The 16,496-nt window shown below is 44.5% G+C and overlaps 1 long non-coding RNA gene across 1 annotated transcript in view; it reads right to left on the bottom strand.

Annotated features, from left to right (window-relative positions):
• Positions 1-16,496, bottom strand: part of LOC131762599 (uncharacterized) — a 77,864-nt gene that overhangs the window by 41,876 nt on the left and 19,492 nt on the right. The window lies entirely within an intron of this gene.

Raw genomic sequence — 16,496 nt, 5'->3', positions numbered from 1 at the left:
CCCCTTTTTTTTTGGCCATGCCTCGTGGCATATGGGATCTTCTTAGTTCCTCAACTGGGGATGGAACCTGTGCCCCCTGCAGTGGAAGCGGGGAGTCTTAACCACTGGACCGCCAGGGAAGTCTCTAAAACCAGTCTTTATGCTTATAAATCTACCCTCCAATAGGTGACAACAGAACAGCTCTGTCACTCTCCTTAATTTCTAATGTGTACACGGAGAGGCAAACACAAGGTTTTACTGAGACTCTTACTGTACATGCTTCTTTTCTTCATAGCACATCATAACCTGCAGTTGCCTTTGTGCATTTGTACACTGCCTGTTTCTTCCACTAGTCTGTAAATTCCACGAAGGCAGGATTAGTGTCTGTGTTATCCTTACATAAACACCGTGGGATGGATGGAAGGAGGGTGGGGAAGGGGTGGGGAGGGAAGAAGAAAGAAGTAGTAAGAGGAAGAAGGGAGGGAGGGAAGGAAAGGAAGAAAACAGTTGCAACAGCAGCTTCACTGGTTTTAGCAAAGACAAGGAGTACTCTTACAGTTTCATCAGATTTTTCATTTATAGAATATAAAATTCTTTATAACTATTATCTCATCAAATCTCACAATAACCCCAAGCGATCTTTTTTATTTTTATTTTTTTGCGGTACGCGGGCCTCTCACCGCTGTGGCCTCTCCCGCTGCGGAGCACAGGCTCCGGACGCGCAGGCTCAGCGGCCATGGCTCACGGGCCCAGCCGCTCCGCGGCACGTGGGATCCTCCCGGACCGGGGCACGAACCCGCGTCCCCTGCATCGGCAGGCGGACTCTCAACCACTGCGCCACCAGGGAAGCCCACCCCAAGTGATCTTTTAGCGTGAAATTAAAACTATTATGCATGTGACACGGGGGCACAAAAGTAAGGAATGCTTAGCTCCTAGACCTTTCATGTTTTATCTGTACAACAGCCACTACAGCAGGTAGTTCTGCTCACTGACTTTTCAGGTTACCTGTGTGTAAATACAGAGCTGTGTTTCTTAAGTGAACAGTTTAAGAACTGTGACCGAGGTCCAGCATTTCTTCCCTTTTTATTCATTCAGCATCTCTTGGAAACACAAAGCCCCATTTTAACTTTGGATGCATCTGTGTGAAGGCAGAACGAGTTCTCAAGCAACTCCTCTCGTTTTTACCACCTACATAGAAATGTACCTTCTGGTAAAGGATGCCTGTCAATGAGGAAATCATTTACCAATAATAAGCAGGGTCACTGGGGGCAGAGGACAACATCAGCTAGGAAGGCAGGTAGTGTCACTACGAGGATGCTTGTGACCCCTCCCATCACCTGGCTCCAGGGGGAGCATCCAAGGAGTCCTTTCCTCACGCAGCATATCCTATGAGGGTACGATGGGGCGCCGTCATCAACACAGGACCGCGGAGGACTCGCCTGAGTTTACACAGCCCGTGACTGACAGAGAGAGTCAGACTGCAGCCCCAGGTCTTAAAGGCTGCGTCTGCTGCCTCATCTGGCCGCCAGGCTGTTCACTGCTCAGGCTCTGAACCGGCAGGGCCGCAGGAAGTGGAAACAAAATCATCTGCACCGCAGAGAAAGTGTGAACACAGACAAGCCCAAACCGATCATCATAGTTTTGAAGCATCTTGCCTCGGAACAGTTACCGACAGGAAAGTTAACCTGCTGAGCCAAGCGCAGACCTAATCAGGTCCATTTCTGCCACAAATGCCTGAAGCCCTTCTGTCAGGGCAGAGGTGAGCCTCGACTCCCATCATCTGTGGCTGCCGTGGGAATTACGAGAATGAAAAGAAATAACGCATGCCCTTGTGCACCTTAACGCTGTGGGTCTCCTGCGAAAACTACGTTCAACCCCAGCTCCCATCTGAACACAACCAGACCAACCCTGGCAAGTCAGCTTTCTTCTTGCTCCATCCTTTCTCTCAGTTTTTCTCTTATCAATTTATCACAAGTATTTATCGGTTGAGGGACTACAATACATCTAGCATTCTTCTGATGACAAAATAAAAAAATCGTTCCCTGTACACTCTGCACTCAAGTACTTTATGATTCAGATTTTTTTCTCCTCCCTTCTGGATGCCTATCATTTCTTCCTGACTGACTAGGGTTTAGAAAATATGGCACGTTCACAACCAGAGCAAGTTAACTGCACGGCACCCAGCACAGAGCAAGAAAGGCAGGAAAGTGTCAGTTCTGACCGCTGGGCTAATTCACCTGGGTCCTGACCTGTATCACCAATGCCCCAGGAATGTAACCTTGCCCATCACACCCCCGACGGCAATCAGCTGTGACATGCTGATTCTGTGGGTAGGACGTGGTGCGTTCCAGCTTCATTTGCAGGAGTATTTCCAGGTCCAACTGCCGCCTTGTGGCCACAGCAAAGGTCCTGACCCCTTCAGCCAGCTCCACTGGGAGATGGAATCAAGGCCAGCGATCTATGATCTAATCCCAGTGCCAAAAAGGAGAGTTTGTCAAAGGCCCTGAGAGCAAATTATGTTTTCCCTGCCTGGGGCTTGGTTTCTATGCTTTAAAAAGGATTCTCAGTATTTACTGCAGTAAAATTAAGCACTTTCAAATCTCTGCCAGATCCCCTGGAGAAATACGGTTCATTAACACAAAGCAAATGCGGTGCCTGAAAGGCAGGAGACCCGGATCACAGTCCCTGGCCCACTACTGATTCACTGGGTGGCTTCAGGCAGGGAACTTAAATCAAGTGCATCATTTTAAACGGGCACAGAGTGGACACCTGGCAGGTGGGCAGTGCCCTGTGAGGTGTGAGGCTGGTCCAGTGGCGCAACTAAGTCAGTGCAGACGAGGCCCTTTGCCAGGGCCCAGGGCCTTGAGTGCTGTTTTGTAGCTGGCTCAAGGTGGCCACGCTGCAATGTGACCATAAAACGTTTGAAAGCTTGAAGCTGAAGGAACTGGTTGAAACCTGTCCTTGAAAAGAGGGGCAGGTCCCACATATTAGGTAAGAGCACAGCTTTTAGGAGCCAACTCTGTGGATTCGAATCCTGAGTCTACCATTTTCGAGCTTTAGTTTTCTCGTCTGTAAGATATGAATAAATACCATCTACCTGTCACAGGATGTTGTGAGGATTAGATGCGCTAATTCTTGTAAAGTAAACACTAGGTGAACATTAGCTATTAGATGAAAGTTAACAAGGTATTAAAATCAAATGTAATAATTTATTAAGTATATATTTTTTCAGTTTCCAAAGCAGATTTATACAGAGTTCCAGTTGGAATGAATGAAACTCCGTGAGAGAGGTGATAATAAAATACCTAACCTTCTACACCCCTTTAGAGTTTGCAAGACACTTTCCCCTGTTTTCTTGGAGGCTCATATTCTCCTCATTTATTCTTTTACAAGTCACACTTCAGCAAAGTGACAGGCAGACTGGAAAGACCAGAAGCAAAAAGAAAGATAAAAGCTTTTTTAAAAATAAAAATCTCAAATCAATAGGTTAAATAGCATTCCAGAAACGGCTGGAGAAATAATGCTTTAGAGGCCATCTGCATGCTGGTACCTCCATCTGAGACCTCTCCCCTGAAATACAAACTTGAATATCCACTTGCCAACTCAACATCTCCACTGGAACTGCAACAGGCATCTCAAAGTCAACACGACTAGAACAGAACTCCTCCTTTTTCTCCCCTCTCCCCATAAACAAGATAATGGGTAAACTGTGATACATTCACACCTCTGGAACACTGCAGCAATGTATACAAAGGAACTGCAGCTATACTCCCAATAACATGGGTGACTTTTATAAACATAATAAGGGGGAAAAACATAAGCTACAAAAAACTACACGTGGTGTGACACCATTTTTTATGTATCTCAAAATACCTTTAGCAATGCACATCTGTGTGATAAAAATTTATGTTTGTTTAAAATAAATTGAGAGAATTAAAAACACAAATTTCAGAATTGTAAGGAAGCTGGAGAATAGTGGGAAGGAAGTTCACAGAGGGCTCCAGAAGCAACTGTGACATTCTAGCTCTTAAAAGTAGGTGGTGGGTCACTGGAGTACATTTTTAACAACTGTGCTTTAGAGCTTACTTGTATGTTATGCATAATCTTTTGTATATATCAAATAATCAACAAATTAAAAAGACAGAAATACAACCCATAAAAATGAACTGTGTTGAAAGTTATGCATTAAAACAAACTAAGCAGTGAAGGAGAGTAAATCTTGCTAAAAGTATGAAGAAATTAAGGTATACTAATAAAGTTGGGTTATGGAATATAATTATTTTTACAAGGATGAATAAAACACGTATGTAATACATGGATCAAATGCCAAGGGAAAAAAATGACTAGGTTTAGAGGTCAGAACAAATTTATTTATCGGGGATCTTTTTTCTATTTCGCTAGGCTTTCTTTCTTAAAAACAAAATGGATTGATTGATATTACTTGTTTAGTGTTCCCTGTTTAGCAGGTGGACGATCTAAGGCCGCTAAGGATGAGAACATCTCCCTGTCCTGCCCGGTCTTGGGTCTCTCGTGGCTTGTCCAGGAGAAGCTCAGCACCTCACCTGGTGAAGGCCCATGATTTTGGAGTTACTCTTATCTCCCCCATCAGCACTGATAGCGGCAGTTTATTGTAGACAGACTTAAAGTATATGCTTTCTTTTTTCTAGAGCATCTAAGTTGCAGTTCTTAAAAGGAACACAGCATCAGAGTCTATTTTAGAAGGAAGTGACCAAGCTCAAAGCCGCACTAGGCATGATGTGCCTTGTTTATTTATCTGTTCCAACAGGCAATGAAACAAAAAGAGGCCTGTGCATTTCTTGTGCTTTTCAAATAGGAACTGGATCTATCTGAATGGCCAGGGAGGAGAAGACAGTTTGATTTAGATTTGGCATGGGTTTACGGGAAGAAATGTCTTTGTAACTGATCCTAAATATTATGGCAACTTGGACTGAGTTAGTCTCCAAGGGAGAAGTCGCCACATGTTATAACAGAAGCCAGTAGGCTTGGCAAGGAAGGGAATGAAAGAATTACAATTAAAGCAACACCATTTTTCCACCATGGCGAAGATGTGCTGGCCAGGACCATGGCCTGTCGTCCGTTTCCATGGCTGATCAAACTAAGCACTGCCCTTTCAAATCAGTCTTTATCATCATACTCTGAAGAACACTAAATGCTGAGGTTAATGTTAATTTCTAATGAATTCTTAAGGAGAACATTTTCTTCCTCCTTACTAAAAAAAAAGAATAAACGATTCAGAACAGAGATTCAAAAAGAGGAGTGCCAGCAAAAATTCTGTTAAGAAGGTTGGCAGAGTACATCTTTCAAATGTACTTATTAATTTTGGAGCTCCAATAAGATAAGATTGTGATCTGTTTTGGTGCATGCTTCCGCCCCACCCCCCGCCCCGTCCCCCATTTAAATTTCTGAAAGTTAGATTCTTGCCTATATCTGTCTTGCTATTTTAACTGGTCATTCCTAAACATAAACTGCCCCACTTTGAAGCTTTCCAAAGCTAAGAGGAGGTGAAGTCTGGCACAAAGCAGGCTGTCAGTGGGTGTTTACTGAGTGAATCTGCATTTTTGCACGGCCTTGTCTTGGATGTAAATTCTAAGGCTTCTTACATTAACAGTAATTTTTCAGTCAACATCATCATAACTTACTATTTCCAGGAGGAAAAATAAGCTTATATAAATGGTACTGAATACAGTATCTAGTTTTCATTTATGAGAAGCAAAGGAAAGGAATTTTGAGAAAAAAAATGGGACAAAATATAAATACAAATCATACAGTTTCATTTTACAAAGTGGTTTCCCAAGTATACCACGTATTTTACTAATAAAGAAAGGAGATATATATGTTTGTGAGATAGGTAGGTGACAAACTAAGGGGTGTGTGTGTGTGCATGTGTGCAAGACCAAGAATGCATGAGAGAAAGACACAGACAGAAAGAGAGACAAAGAGCAACCTGGAATAATTAAAGAAACAGAGAGTTTAAGGAATGTTTTAAAAATACATAATTTTGAAAAAAAAAAAAAAAAGGGGGGTGGGGGCTTCCCTGGTGGCGCAGTGGTTGAGAGTCCGCCTGCCGATGCAGGGGACACGGGTTCATGCCCCGGTCCAGGAAGATCCCACATGCCGCGGAGCGGCTGGGCCCGTGAGCCATGGCCGCTGAGCCTGCGCGTCCGGAGCCTGTGCTCCGCAAGGGGAGAGGCCACAACAGTGAGAGGCCCGCGTACCGCAAAACAAACAAACAAACAAACAAAAAAACCATAATTGATGATTCCTTAAAAGCACCAGAATTACTCAGATGTTGCCCTAGACCAGTGTGGCATACCAGCTATGAAAAGTCGGTCCTGAATGCTAATGACAGGAATGTACCCAGTAGCATGCAGATTTCTTTTGGGAAGGAGAGTTACTGACAGAGCCATGCAGCACTGACTGAAGCCCAGGCTGACAGGCTCATCTTGAGGAGAAAACATCCTCAAATAGCTGCCTGAGGGCTAAATCCACATGCGTCAGTAATACCGACTCTCCCCGTCCCCATGGCTATTTGCGAGTGATCTCAGAGAACAGAGTAAGTCCGTCAGTCACTCAACATGTATGTGTGAGAACCTACTACGTGTCAGGCACCGCACGTGGTAGATGCAGAAATATGATGATGAACTCAGTGAAAAAAAAGTTCCTGCCCTCATGGACACCACGGAGCTGGCAGCAGAGGTACAGCCGAGTGACGGAGAACACGGCTGGGGTCATTAGATGAGGTTTAAATCCTTCCCTGGAAACACTGTTGAACTCCCTGATTATTGCTTTCTTTTTTTTTTTTTTTTTTTTTTGCGGTACGCGGGCCTCTCACTGCTGTGGCCTCTCCCTTTGAGGAGCACAAGCTCCGGACGCGCAGGCTCAGCGGCCATGGCTCACGGGCCCAGCCGCTCCGCGGCACGTGGGATCTTCCCGGACCGGGGCACGAACCCGTGTCCCCTGCATTGGCAGGCAGACTCTCAACCACTGCGCCACCAGGGAAGCCCCTATTGCTTTCTTTATATGTAAAACGGGATGATAATGTTGAGAAGATTCCACGAGATCATGTTTGTGAAGCACTTAAAGGCCCCATAAATGACAGTTACGAGGGTTATTTCCTCAGAGAACTGAAGGACACACACAAAGAAGTTTGCCACCTTCTTCCCCGGAACATACCTCAAATTGTTGGACAAGGAACTAAGCCACATCACCACCTGATCGTATTTCTGTATGACTTTTGGCAAATCAGGTAGCCACCAGTGTCACTGAGCTAGACAGGAAAGTCTAGTCGCTAAAAATATACCCCATACTGTTGCTGTAATGGGAATGTTTTCTGTTTCTCAAGGAGGTAGGCAAGGGAGTACCATTGGAAGGCCTCTTGAAAAATCACTTAGAGCATTCCTCGTTTAAAACAAGCCCCCTACCAAAACACCACTAACCATGATGAAGCTTCTAGACGATGGCTCCAAAGGGACAGCTGAGAGGCTACATTCAGGACATCTTAGACTGAGAAGCAGTAGAGCAGAAAGGCTAAGAGCACAGCCTCCGGAGTCAGGCTGCCCGGGCCCCACGCCTGGCTCTCTCACTCACCTGCTGTGCAGCAACGACCACGCTGCTCACTGGGGTTTGGTGTTTAAAATCGGTAACAGGGGGTTAATATCAGTCCCTATCTCACTGGGTAGTTGTAGGAATTAAAATCACTAACATCTGTGAAGCAATTACGATAGACCTGAGCCCTAGAAAAACAGTCTATAAATGTTAGCAATAGGGCTTCCCTGGTGGCGCAGTGGTTGAGAATCCGCCTGCCGATGCAGGGGTCACGGGTTCGTGCCCTGGTCCGGGAGGATCCCGCGTGCCGCGGAGCGGCTAGGCCCGTGAGCCATGGCCGCTGGGCCTGCGCATCCGGAGCCTAAGTTAGCAATAATTATGCCTGGCAAACCCAGTAACTTTATTATGCTGCTAATAAGCATGTGAGAGCCAAACAGCAAGAGAGCAACCGAACCACACCCGAGGAGTCGGGAGTCCTCTCCTTGGCTCTCACATCTTCTTTCTGCATCACACTGGGTGCTCCACATCCCTTCTGTAATTCGCTCTCCTCATCTACACGACAAGCAATATACATCTCCACCAGGAATGCCTAGAGAGAGGCCTGCTGCCGTTTTTTGCTAATATCAACAGCAGCTGAACAGTGTGAACTTCTGTATCTTCCTGTCTATCTCAGTCAGAGTTTTCCAGAGAAAGAGAGCCAATAGGATGTGGTGTGGAGGGGGCGGGGAAGAAAGAGACAGAGATCAAGAGATGGAATTTTAAGGAATTGCTTAGGCCAATTCCAGTGGGGTTTGACAAATCCGAAATCTGCAGGGCAGGCTGGTGGCCCAGGGAAGAGATGATGCTGTGGTCTCAAGCTGGCGGGCAGTCTGGAGGCAGAATTCCTTCATCCCTGGGGGACAACGATCTTTTCCTCTTAAGGCTGTCAATGGAGTGAATGAGGCCCACATACCTTACCGAGGATAATTTGCTTTACTCAACACCTCTGATTTAAATGTTGATCTCAGCTAAAAATACCTTCAACAGGTATTTTTATACACCTTCTTGACTTGGTGTTTCAACAAACACCTGGGTACTGTGACCTAGCCAAGTTGACACATAAAATTAACCATCACACTATCCTTTCAGAAGAGATGGTGTTCAGAGGATTCTTTGCTGCAGGAAAAGACTCTAAGAATGCACAGCAACTTCACTTTCTGAGACCAGATTAGAGGCAAGAAATTCAGATGAGGCACCCATTTCTTTAGAGATGAATTCTAAGGCTGAAGAAAAACCTTGAAAGCAGACATAGAAGATGGTATCTGAATAGTGGGTAGGAAGAGTCAGCAGAATGTACTCCAGTCCACAGAGAGGACAAGCCCTTTTAGAACAAGGGCTGCAAACCCAGTACCCATAAGGGCCAGACAGATAAGACAGTGAGTGAAACGAACCGGGTGGGGGACACGCAGAGTGCACAGCGCACACCCCACGTAAAACTGCTCCCCAGCTTCTGGCCGAGGAAGGCTCCAAGTCCGACCTGCTTTCTGCCACAGCCCGAGGGCACACACAAGCACGATCCAGTGGGAGGGCAATCGACTTTCGGTCGGGTCAAAGGAGCCCCGTCTCTCTATTCTACCACTTGTTAGCAGCATGACCTAGAGTAAGTTCCTTAAAACTCTCCAGGCCTCTGTTTTGTTTGTAGAATGAGGTCACTGCCACTTACACTACAGAATTAATGTGAACACTCAGGGAAAAGTGCCCAAAATGTGATGCTTGACATACATGCTTCCTACTTTGCTCTTATTCACCACCATTTATATGGCACTCACTATGTGCAAGGCACTACTTTGCGACTCATTTAATCCTCACAACAAGCCCAGAGGCAGGTACTCATTTTACAGATGAAGCAGGGAAAGGGTAAATAATCTGACCAAAGACACACAGCAGAGAATACGAGAAGACTGTCAAAAGATATAAAACAACAGGACTATTAGATGCTATAACAGATTCTACCCCTCCAGCAACCAGAAGATTCTTTGTCTTTTCTTTCAACCTAAAATTTGTTGCAAGTGTAGGTGATGCTTGCTGCCCACTCACTCCTCCACATCTTGCAGGCCCCGCCCCCCTCACTCCACGAACCTCTCCCTTAAAGGCACTCAGGACTCTGGGCTCAGCAATCCGAAGGCCCCTCACAGTCCTCTCCTCCTTGCCCCTGCGTTAGTGGGACACCTCTCAACAGTTCCTCTCCCCAGCACCAATGTCCGCTGGCCTTCTAGGACTCTGAAATTCCCCGTTTTGCCCCCTGAGCGCTCCTCCGTGGTCTCCTCCCAGCCCTTAGCTCCTGTCGAGGTGAGTCCCAGGTCCCATTCATTCTCTCCTCGTGCTCCTGTTCCTCTTCTCTCTCTGACGCTGTGCACGCAGTCCGTGGAAATCACGTTTTCAACTCACACACCTCAGTGCCCAACCTCCATACCTACGCAGCAGGTAGTGACCGGCCCACACGCTGACCATCTCCACTCCAAGTCCTGCCAGCAACCTGAGTGACTTTAACCTGCACGTGAACACCCATCCAGCACGGGTCTGTTAGCTCCTTAACCTCCTCATACCCCACGGCCAGCTCTCCCCTCCTCTGGACCTGTCCACCCCAACGACCTTGCTCTCGTAACTATCACTTGAACTGCTTCACTTCTGAACTAGTACATGCTGATGTCCCTCTCTCTGACCACGATCCCCTCTCCTTCAGCTCCCTTTACTAATTATTTAGGATACCAGTTGGTTACTTAGGATAACCAAACCTAATAATCCTAAACCCCACATCTGATCCTTCCACCGTGTCCCCTAGGAAAGTACCAGCAACAACCCAGCTGCCAAGTTAGAAACTTACATGTTAACTTTTATCCTTCTCTCTCCCTCATCTCCCGTATCCAACCACCCCGCAAATTCCATATGTCTACCATTCTTAAACATCAACCAGAGTCTCTCTATCTGGAACACCCTCACCTCTCATCTAGAATCCTCTCTCCAATGAACTCGTGACCCGTTTTCCTGCTTTGGGTATTTATTTCCCTAAAATCTATTCTCCAGCAGACAGAATGGTCCTTCTAGAACATGAGTCTAATCACATCACCCCAGTGCTTAAAACCCATGAATACTTCCCATGTCCTTGACGAGATGATCAGATCCCCTAATACAGCTTCTGGGGCATTTCTTGATCTAGCTGCTGCCCACCTCTCGCGCCTCATCTCCTGTTTTCTCCGTTTCAGCACCACATAATTTCCAGTTCTTCAGATGTATCATGCTTCTCTCTTGCCTCTGGGGTCTTGGTACATTCTAGTTCTCCTACCCGGATATGCCTTTTTCTTCCTTTTTTACCTTGGCACTCATCATGCGAGTGTCATGTCAAGTACTGTAACTTCCTTCAGAGACTTCCTGGCCCCCAGACTTGGTTAGGTCCCCCGGGTCGGTGTTCCTGTGGCAAATCTGCGCTCCCCTGCCACTACGTTAGTCACCCCGCAGCATGGAGTCTCCCTCGCCAGCCTGTCCTGTAGGGTTAAGACTATGGCTCTCTCGTTCAGCACTGCCACGCAGTGCTTGTCCATAACTCAACAAGTATGTGCTGAATAAAGGAGCACGCAGCTGATTCTTAAATCCCTGTCTCCGGTCCTCTTAACTTTGCCCTCGAGATTCAGCTCCACAACTCCAGTTGCCCGACAGATGTCTTACCAGTATCTAAACTGAACAGGTACCAAGTGGGTAGGGATCATCTTCTCTCTCACATCTGCTCTCTTCAAAACCTAGTACAGTAGAAAGAGAACAGGTATGGAAATCAGGGATACCTGGAATATGCTGCTCTATATCCTATTAGCTGGGCAGCTTTAGACAAATCTTTCTCCTAGCCTTAGTTTTCCTCATCTCTGAAATAAGGGCAAAAATACCAACCTCATAGGATTAGTCTAAGATTGAATGAGATAATGTATGTGAAATGCCTGGCAAATGACACAAGTAACAAATGGCACCTGAGTTCAAAAATCTGGAGTAGGGGCTTCCCTGGTGGTCCAGTGGTTAAGGCTTCGCACTCCCAGTGCACAGGGCCTGGGTTTCCTCCCTGGTCAGGGAACTAGATCCCACATGCATGCCACAACTAAAGAACCTTCATGCTACAATGAAGACCTAGTGCAGCCAAAATAAATAAACAATGAATATTAAAAAAAAAAAAAAAATCTGGACTAATTCTGCTTCTATCCTCCTCCCCGCCAGGCAACCCCTTTCATCCAGGCCCATTCCAGTCATGCCCCCTCACTTAGGCCCCCTACACCTCCCTCCTGGACATCACAGCAGCTCTGCTGGGCTTCCCTGGCTAGGGTTTTCTCACTGTCCAGGCCACCCCACACACTGATTCCAGAAGATCCTATTGTCATTCACCTGACCGAAATTCTTCAACTGGTCCCGTGACTTAGTATCCAGTCTAAATCGTTTAGTCATAAGCCTTCACAGCCCTCCTGGGTCAGCCTCAACTGACCTTTGCTGCCGTCTGTTCCCGTCAGTCACTTATACACACACTGTTGCCCAGCAACAACACATTAGTCACCGCCCACTCTGTGCACCAGTATTTCCCATCCCTTTCTATATGTCTCTGCTCATGTGTCCTCAGACTCAGACCCTCACAGTCCTCAAGTCCAACACCACACCTTGCTTTGTCCGGCCAAAGCCTCTTCGATCCATGATGCATTTCTTGATGGCCCAGCCTGAGGAAAAACCTCTTCTACAAATGTGTAGTGTGTTTGATTTATCTCTTTTCTTTTATACATTTTATCTCTCTTCTCTATGTTTACCTGTGCACAGAACCTTAGCTCCAAGTTCTCCGCAGGCAGCGTGACGTCCGGGCCCACAGTGTCATGCTCAGGAAAGGGACCCGGGAAACGGCACCTGAATGTGCACACCCACGGGGTCCTGCTGAGGATGAACCAGCACCCGGGGCGCTGCAATCCTCAAGCTTCTGCTCAGCTCCTAGAACGGTGCCTGGCATAGAGCAACACTCCACAAGTAACTGTTAAATGAACTGATCCACAGGGAGATCACCCACTGGCTGTGGGACAGAAATTCTGTCCCCGCGGGATAAAACACGAAAGAAGACCTGAGGAAGCCTTCTCTCTCCCACCATATACTTAGGATGCAGGCCAGCTTCAAGTTCACTGTCTCCCGAAAGCTAGACAGCTACTCTCAGCAATCAATATGGCATGTAATGCTTCGGTATATTTAATGTGTCAAAAGTACTCAATTTTGACACGTAAGTAAGAATCATTCCTCAAAAATAGTCTCCTTTGGAGAACACGGAGTTATTCTAACAATGTCCCAAATCTTTTTCAGACCTCACCTTTTATATAGCCACAACTTCTTTTGTTTTTTAAAAGAAATGTCTATTACAGAATGAACACCTTTTCTCATGAGGCTTTCAACTAGCTGAGAATTAAAGAATTTCAGAAATAAAATTCCCATCTCCTTATCCTTAAAGTAGAAGGTGTTTTTCAGGGCTTTCATTTCCAAAATTCTCTTATGTAAGCCACTTTATAAATCATGTACACGACAATCCTCATTTTTCCATCAAGTTTTAACTCCCCCCCTCCAACCCCGCCTGGCTCTGGCAACACCATGCACCGCGTATCTCTGTTATAATACTTGTCAATCTGTGATGTTACCTCTTTATATGTCATTTATCCCACTCAACTGTCCTCCTGGAGGCAGGCCCCTGACATACCCGTTTCTGAATCTGCAGTACTGACTGCTGGAATGTAGTCGGTGGCTCAGTAAATGTTTACATGAATCAATGACTCAAATCAGTTAATGGATCATAAACCTTTTCATCAGACCTAACTACTGGCTCCTTCCTATCCTCCAGGGCCAGAGAATTCCCATCACTATGGATAATAAAAAAGGATGGGAGGCTTTTAAGGCAATGGCGAAAAAAGTTTTGAATGTGTCCTTGGCAAAGATGGCATCGCTGTAGGAGAAGTTTAAATTCTTCCCAGCGAACACAGTACTTAAAGGAGGCAGCATCCATTTGCATGTCTATGTGTCTTTTGCTCTGTGAGTTAAAATATTAATTGCATTACTTTAGAATCACATCTTATACATGTGCTTCATTTAATTCGTTTATTTCGTTGCCCTGAAATAGATACTGATGGGTAAAAACAAATTAGTGTAAATCACAACTTTAAAAAGATAGTTAGGGAAGCATCTATTTCAATGTCCAATGAAAAAGCCAAAAAGACCCGCCCGCTCAGCACCGTGTACCCTTCAGTGATTAGGAAATGAGCTACTTTTCAGGTATCATCCAATCACACAAACTGCTGTCAGGGTCTCCAGAATCTACAGACTGCTCTTCCCAACATTCAACAACATAAGCACATCTTAGTTTCCAAGAAACCTCATTACAGGTTGATGACAAATTTGAAAAAATACTCTAAATAAAATTACAGACAATGACTCTGACATTTGGGCTTTCCAAACATATTGCTATGGGTTTAAGAAACACATTTCCACATCACAAAGAGTTCTAAAAATCAGCATATTCTGAGAAGTCCATTATCTACTGCTTGGGGAGGCTTAACAGAGTGTGTTAAGGACCAAATCTTTTTAGATAACTGCTGGCACTTTGCTAATTTTTGTATATGAAAACTGAAAACAAAAATAACCAAAGATTTTAGAATTTTTCAGTTATAATAAATTTTCTATCAAAGACAGAAAGTATTATTTCATGTTCTCTTAAATATTTTTAAAAGCAGCACATATTTCTTCCATTTAAAGGTGTGGAAACCGAGCCAAGAAAGCTCAATCATTTTGTTAGAATACTCTATGTTTCAAAAGCAGTTAAAGCCATGACCCCAAACTATAACTAAACTCTCCAATAACCTATTCTCATGAGAAAAGGTTTAAAGGCTTATTGCTTAACTGAAGGACAATCAATGTAAGTTATTTCAATGACTGGACCAAAAAAGCTGCAGTAGACCACTGAGTATCTTGGAGATCTGTTAACCTCTTTGTCCACAATTTCCCTTGAGATTATATATATATATATATATATATATATATATATATATATATATATAAAATTAACAGGTGTCCTTGGTTTTGATAAGAATAATATTCCTGTACATCCTCACTGGACAGCTACATGCTGCCATCTTCTACATTATGCCCGGTGGAGTGTAAACAATTTTTCATGAAAAAACAAAATCAATAAAAGGAGAACCCCCCACTTTTTCGGCCAGTAGTGCCCTCAGCGACAAAAGGGGCAATGACACCAACAACGGGATTACAATACTCAGACATAATTCAAGCAGAATTCTAAATGGATAAATTCATGTTATAAACTTTTTTTTTTTTTTTTGCAAGTGCCTTGCATGCTTATGTTACTATTCATTCTGAGATAGACAGATCATCAATGACCTTCTGGGTCACTGACTAGGGAGAAAGCCGGCTATAAAAAAGAGTGGGAGAAAAATAAGAGGGGGGGTTGCTTCCTTCCACCCCAGACCCCCTACTGCCTTGAATGAAAGAAGACAGATGGCAGCCACCTTCCCCTTTAATTAGGAGGGGCAGCTCAGAAGGGGACAGCTCTGCTCACTTGGCACCATCTTTAACAAACCGTTTCGATGGCAATGCTCTGCTCATTCGCCCTCGTTTCAAACTGTTCTCAATCTTTGATTTATAAACCAAATCTCTGTAAATTTAATTGTGAAAAACTATAGCTCTGAACACAACACTCTACAGAAAGAAGGTACTTAAAGATGTTTGCTGAATTAATAATTCACAGACATTCATATAGGGAGCCTGGAGTGTTTCAAATGGTAGACACCTCAAGTCCTACCATCACCACTTTGAGATAATACGGGAACTCCCACGGCACAGAAGTCTGAACTTAAATTCACACTGTATTCCACACTAGATTTAGAAGTAAGACCCCTGACTTCTGCTTTCCAACGCCACACTACAGACATACTGCCCCCTTCTACCTTCAAAGTGTCACTGTTTTAAGTTCAGAGAAGTCAAGAAAATTCTCCGGTAAAAGCAGCCCACTTTATAGGGAAGGATAATTTAAATTACAAATCACAAACCACTCTGCATTTCTATTCGTTTTGCATTTTCAAAACCACAGAACTTTGTATTAAAAATTTATCAAGCCATGTAACATCTTTGGAGACAGGATCAGCATAAAAAACAAACAAAAATGTAAGAGAGGGGCCAAGTGTCAGAATTAGGCTGATGTCAGAATCTTCTGTGTAGGAGAGGAAGCCTCTTTATTATTTTTTAAAGTTATTAAACATTTTCTATAAATCTACAAGGCACGAAACTTTCTAACATGAAGGAAAAATTCGGTTAGGACTTTACACATTTTATCCCATTTTTATATTAAATTTTTTTCCCAACATCATTAAATAATTTGTATTCTTCAGGTCCTTTCCATTTCCTGACAGGCTTTAAAGTTACAGCCTTTTATCCAAGAGCCATTCCCACCGAGTGTCTGCAGTTCCCACTTGCAGACACCCCCGTCCTCATACCCCCGTCCTCATACCTGCCTTGTACACACACCCTTCTGGCTTCCCAATGGAAATAAGGGCAGTGAACTGGGGCTGTTTTGCTAGATGTGCTCCTGGCTGCACCTGGTAAAAAGCCTTGTCTGTGTCACCGTCATTTAATTAATGGCAAAGTTCTTGAACCATTTAAAAAGAGAAAAAAAAGAGAACTTTTTGTTTTCTCATTGATGATAAATTTCAGTCTCTTTCTACCTCTTAACAAGCCAGACAGCAGGCTAGATACGGGAAGAGAGACAGAAAAGATAAAAGAAGCAATCAGCTATTTAACAAACTTCATCTCCTACTTCCCAATGAAAAGGAAAAAAAAAACCTTGGCATTTGCCAGACACTGAGTGTTTAATCATGTTAGCAAGAAAAACATGTAGGAGAGACTGACTA

This window comes from Kogia breviceps, chromosome 9 (genome assembly GCF_026419965.1).
Source record: "Kogia breviceps isolate mKogBre1 chromosome 9, mKogBre1 haplotype 1, whole genome shotgun sequence".
NCBI classification, from domain to species: Eukaryota; Metazoa; Chordata; class Mammalia; order Artiodactyla; family Physeteridae; genus Kogia; species Kogia breviceps.
This window is presented reverse-complemented; position numbering and strand designations above follow the sequence as displayed.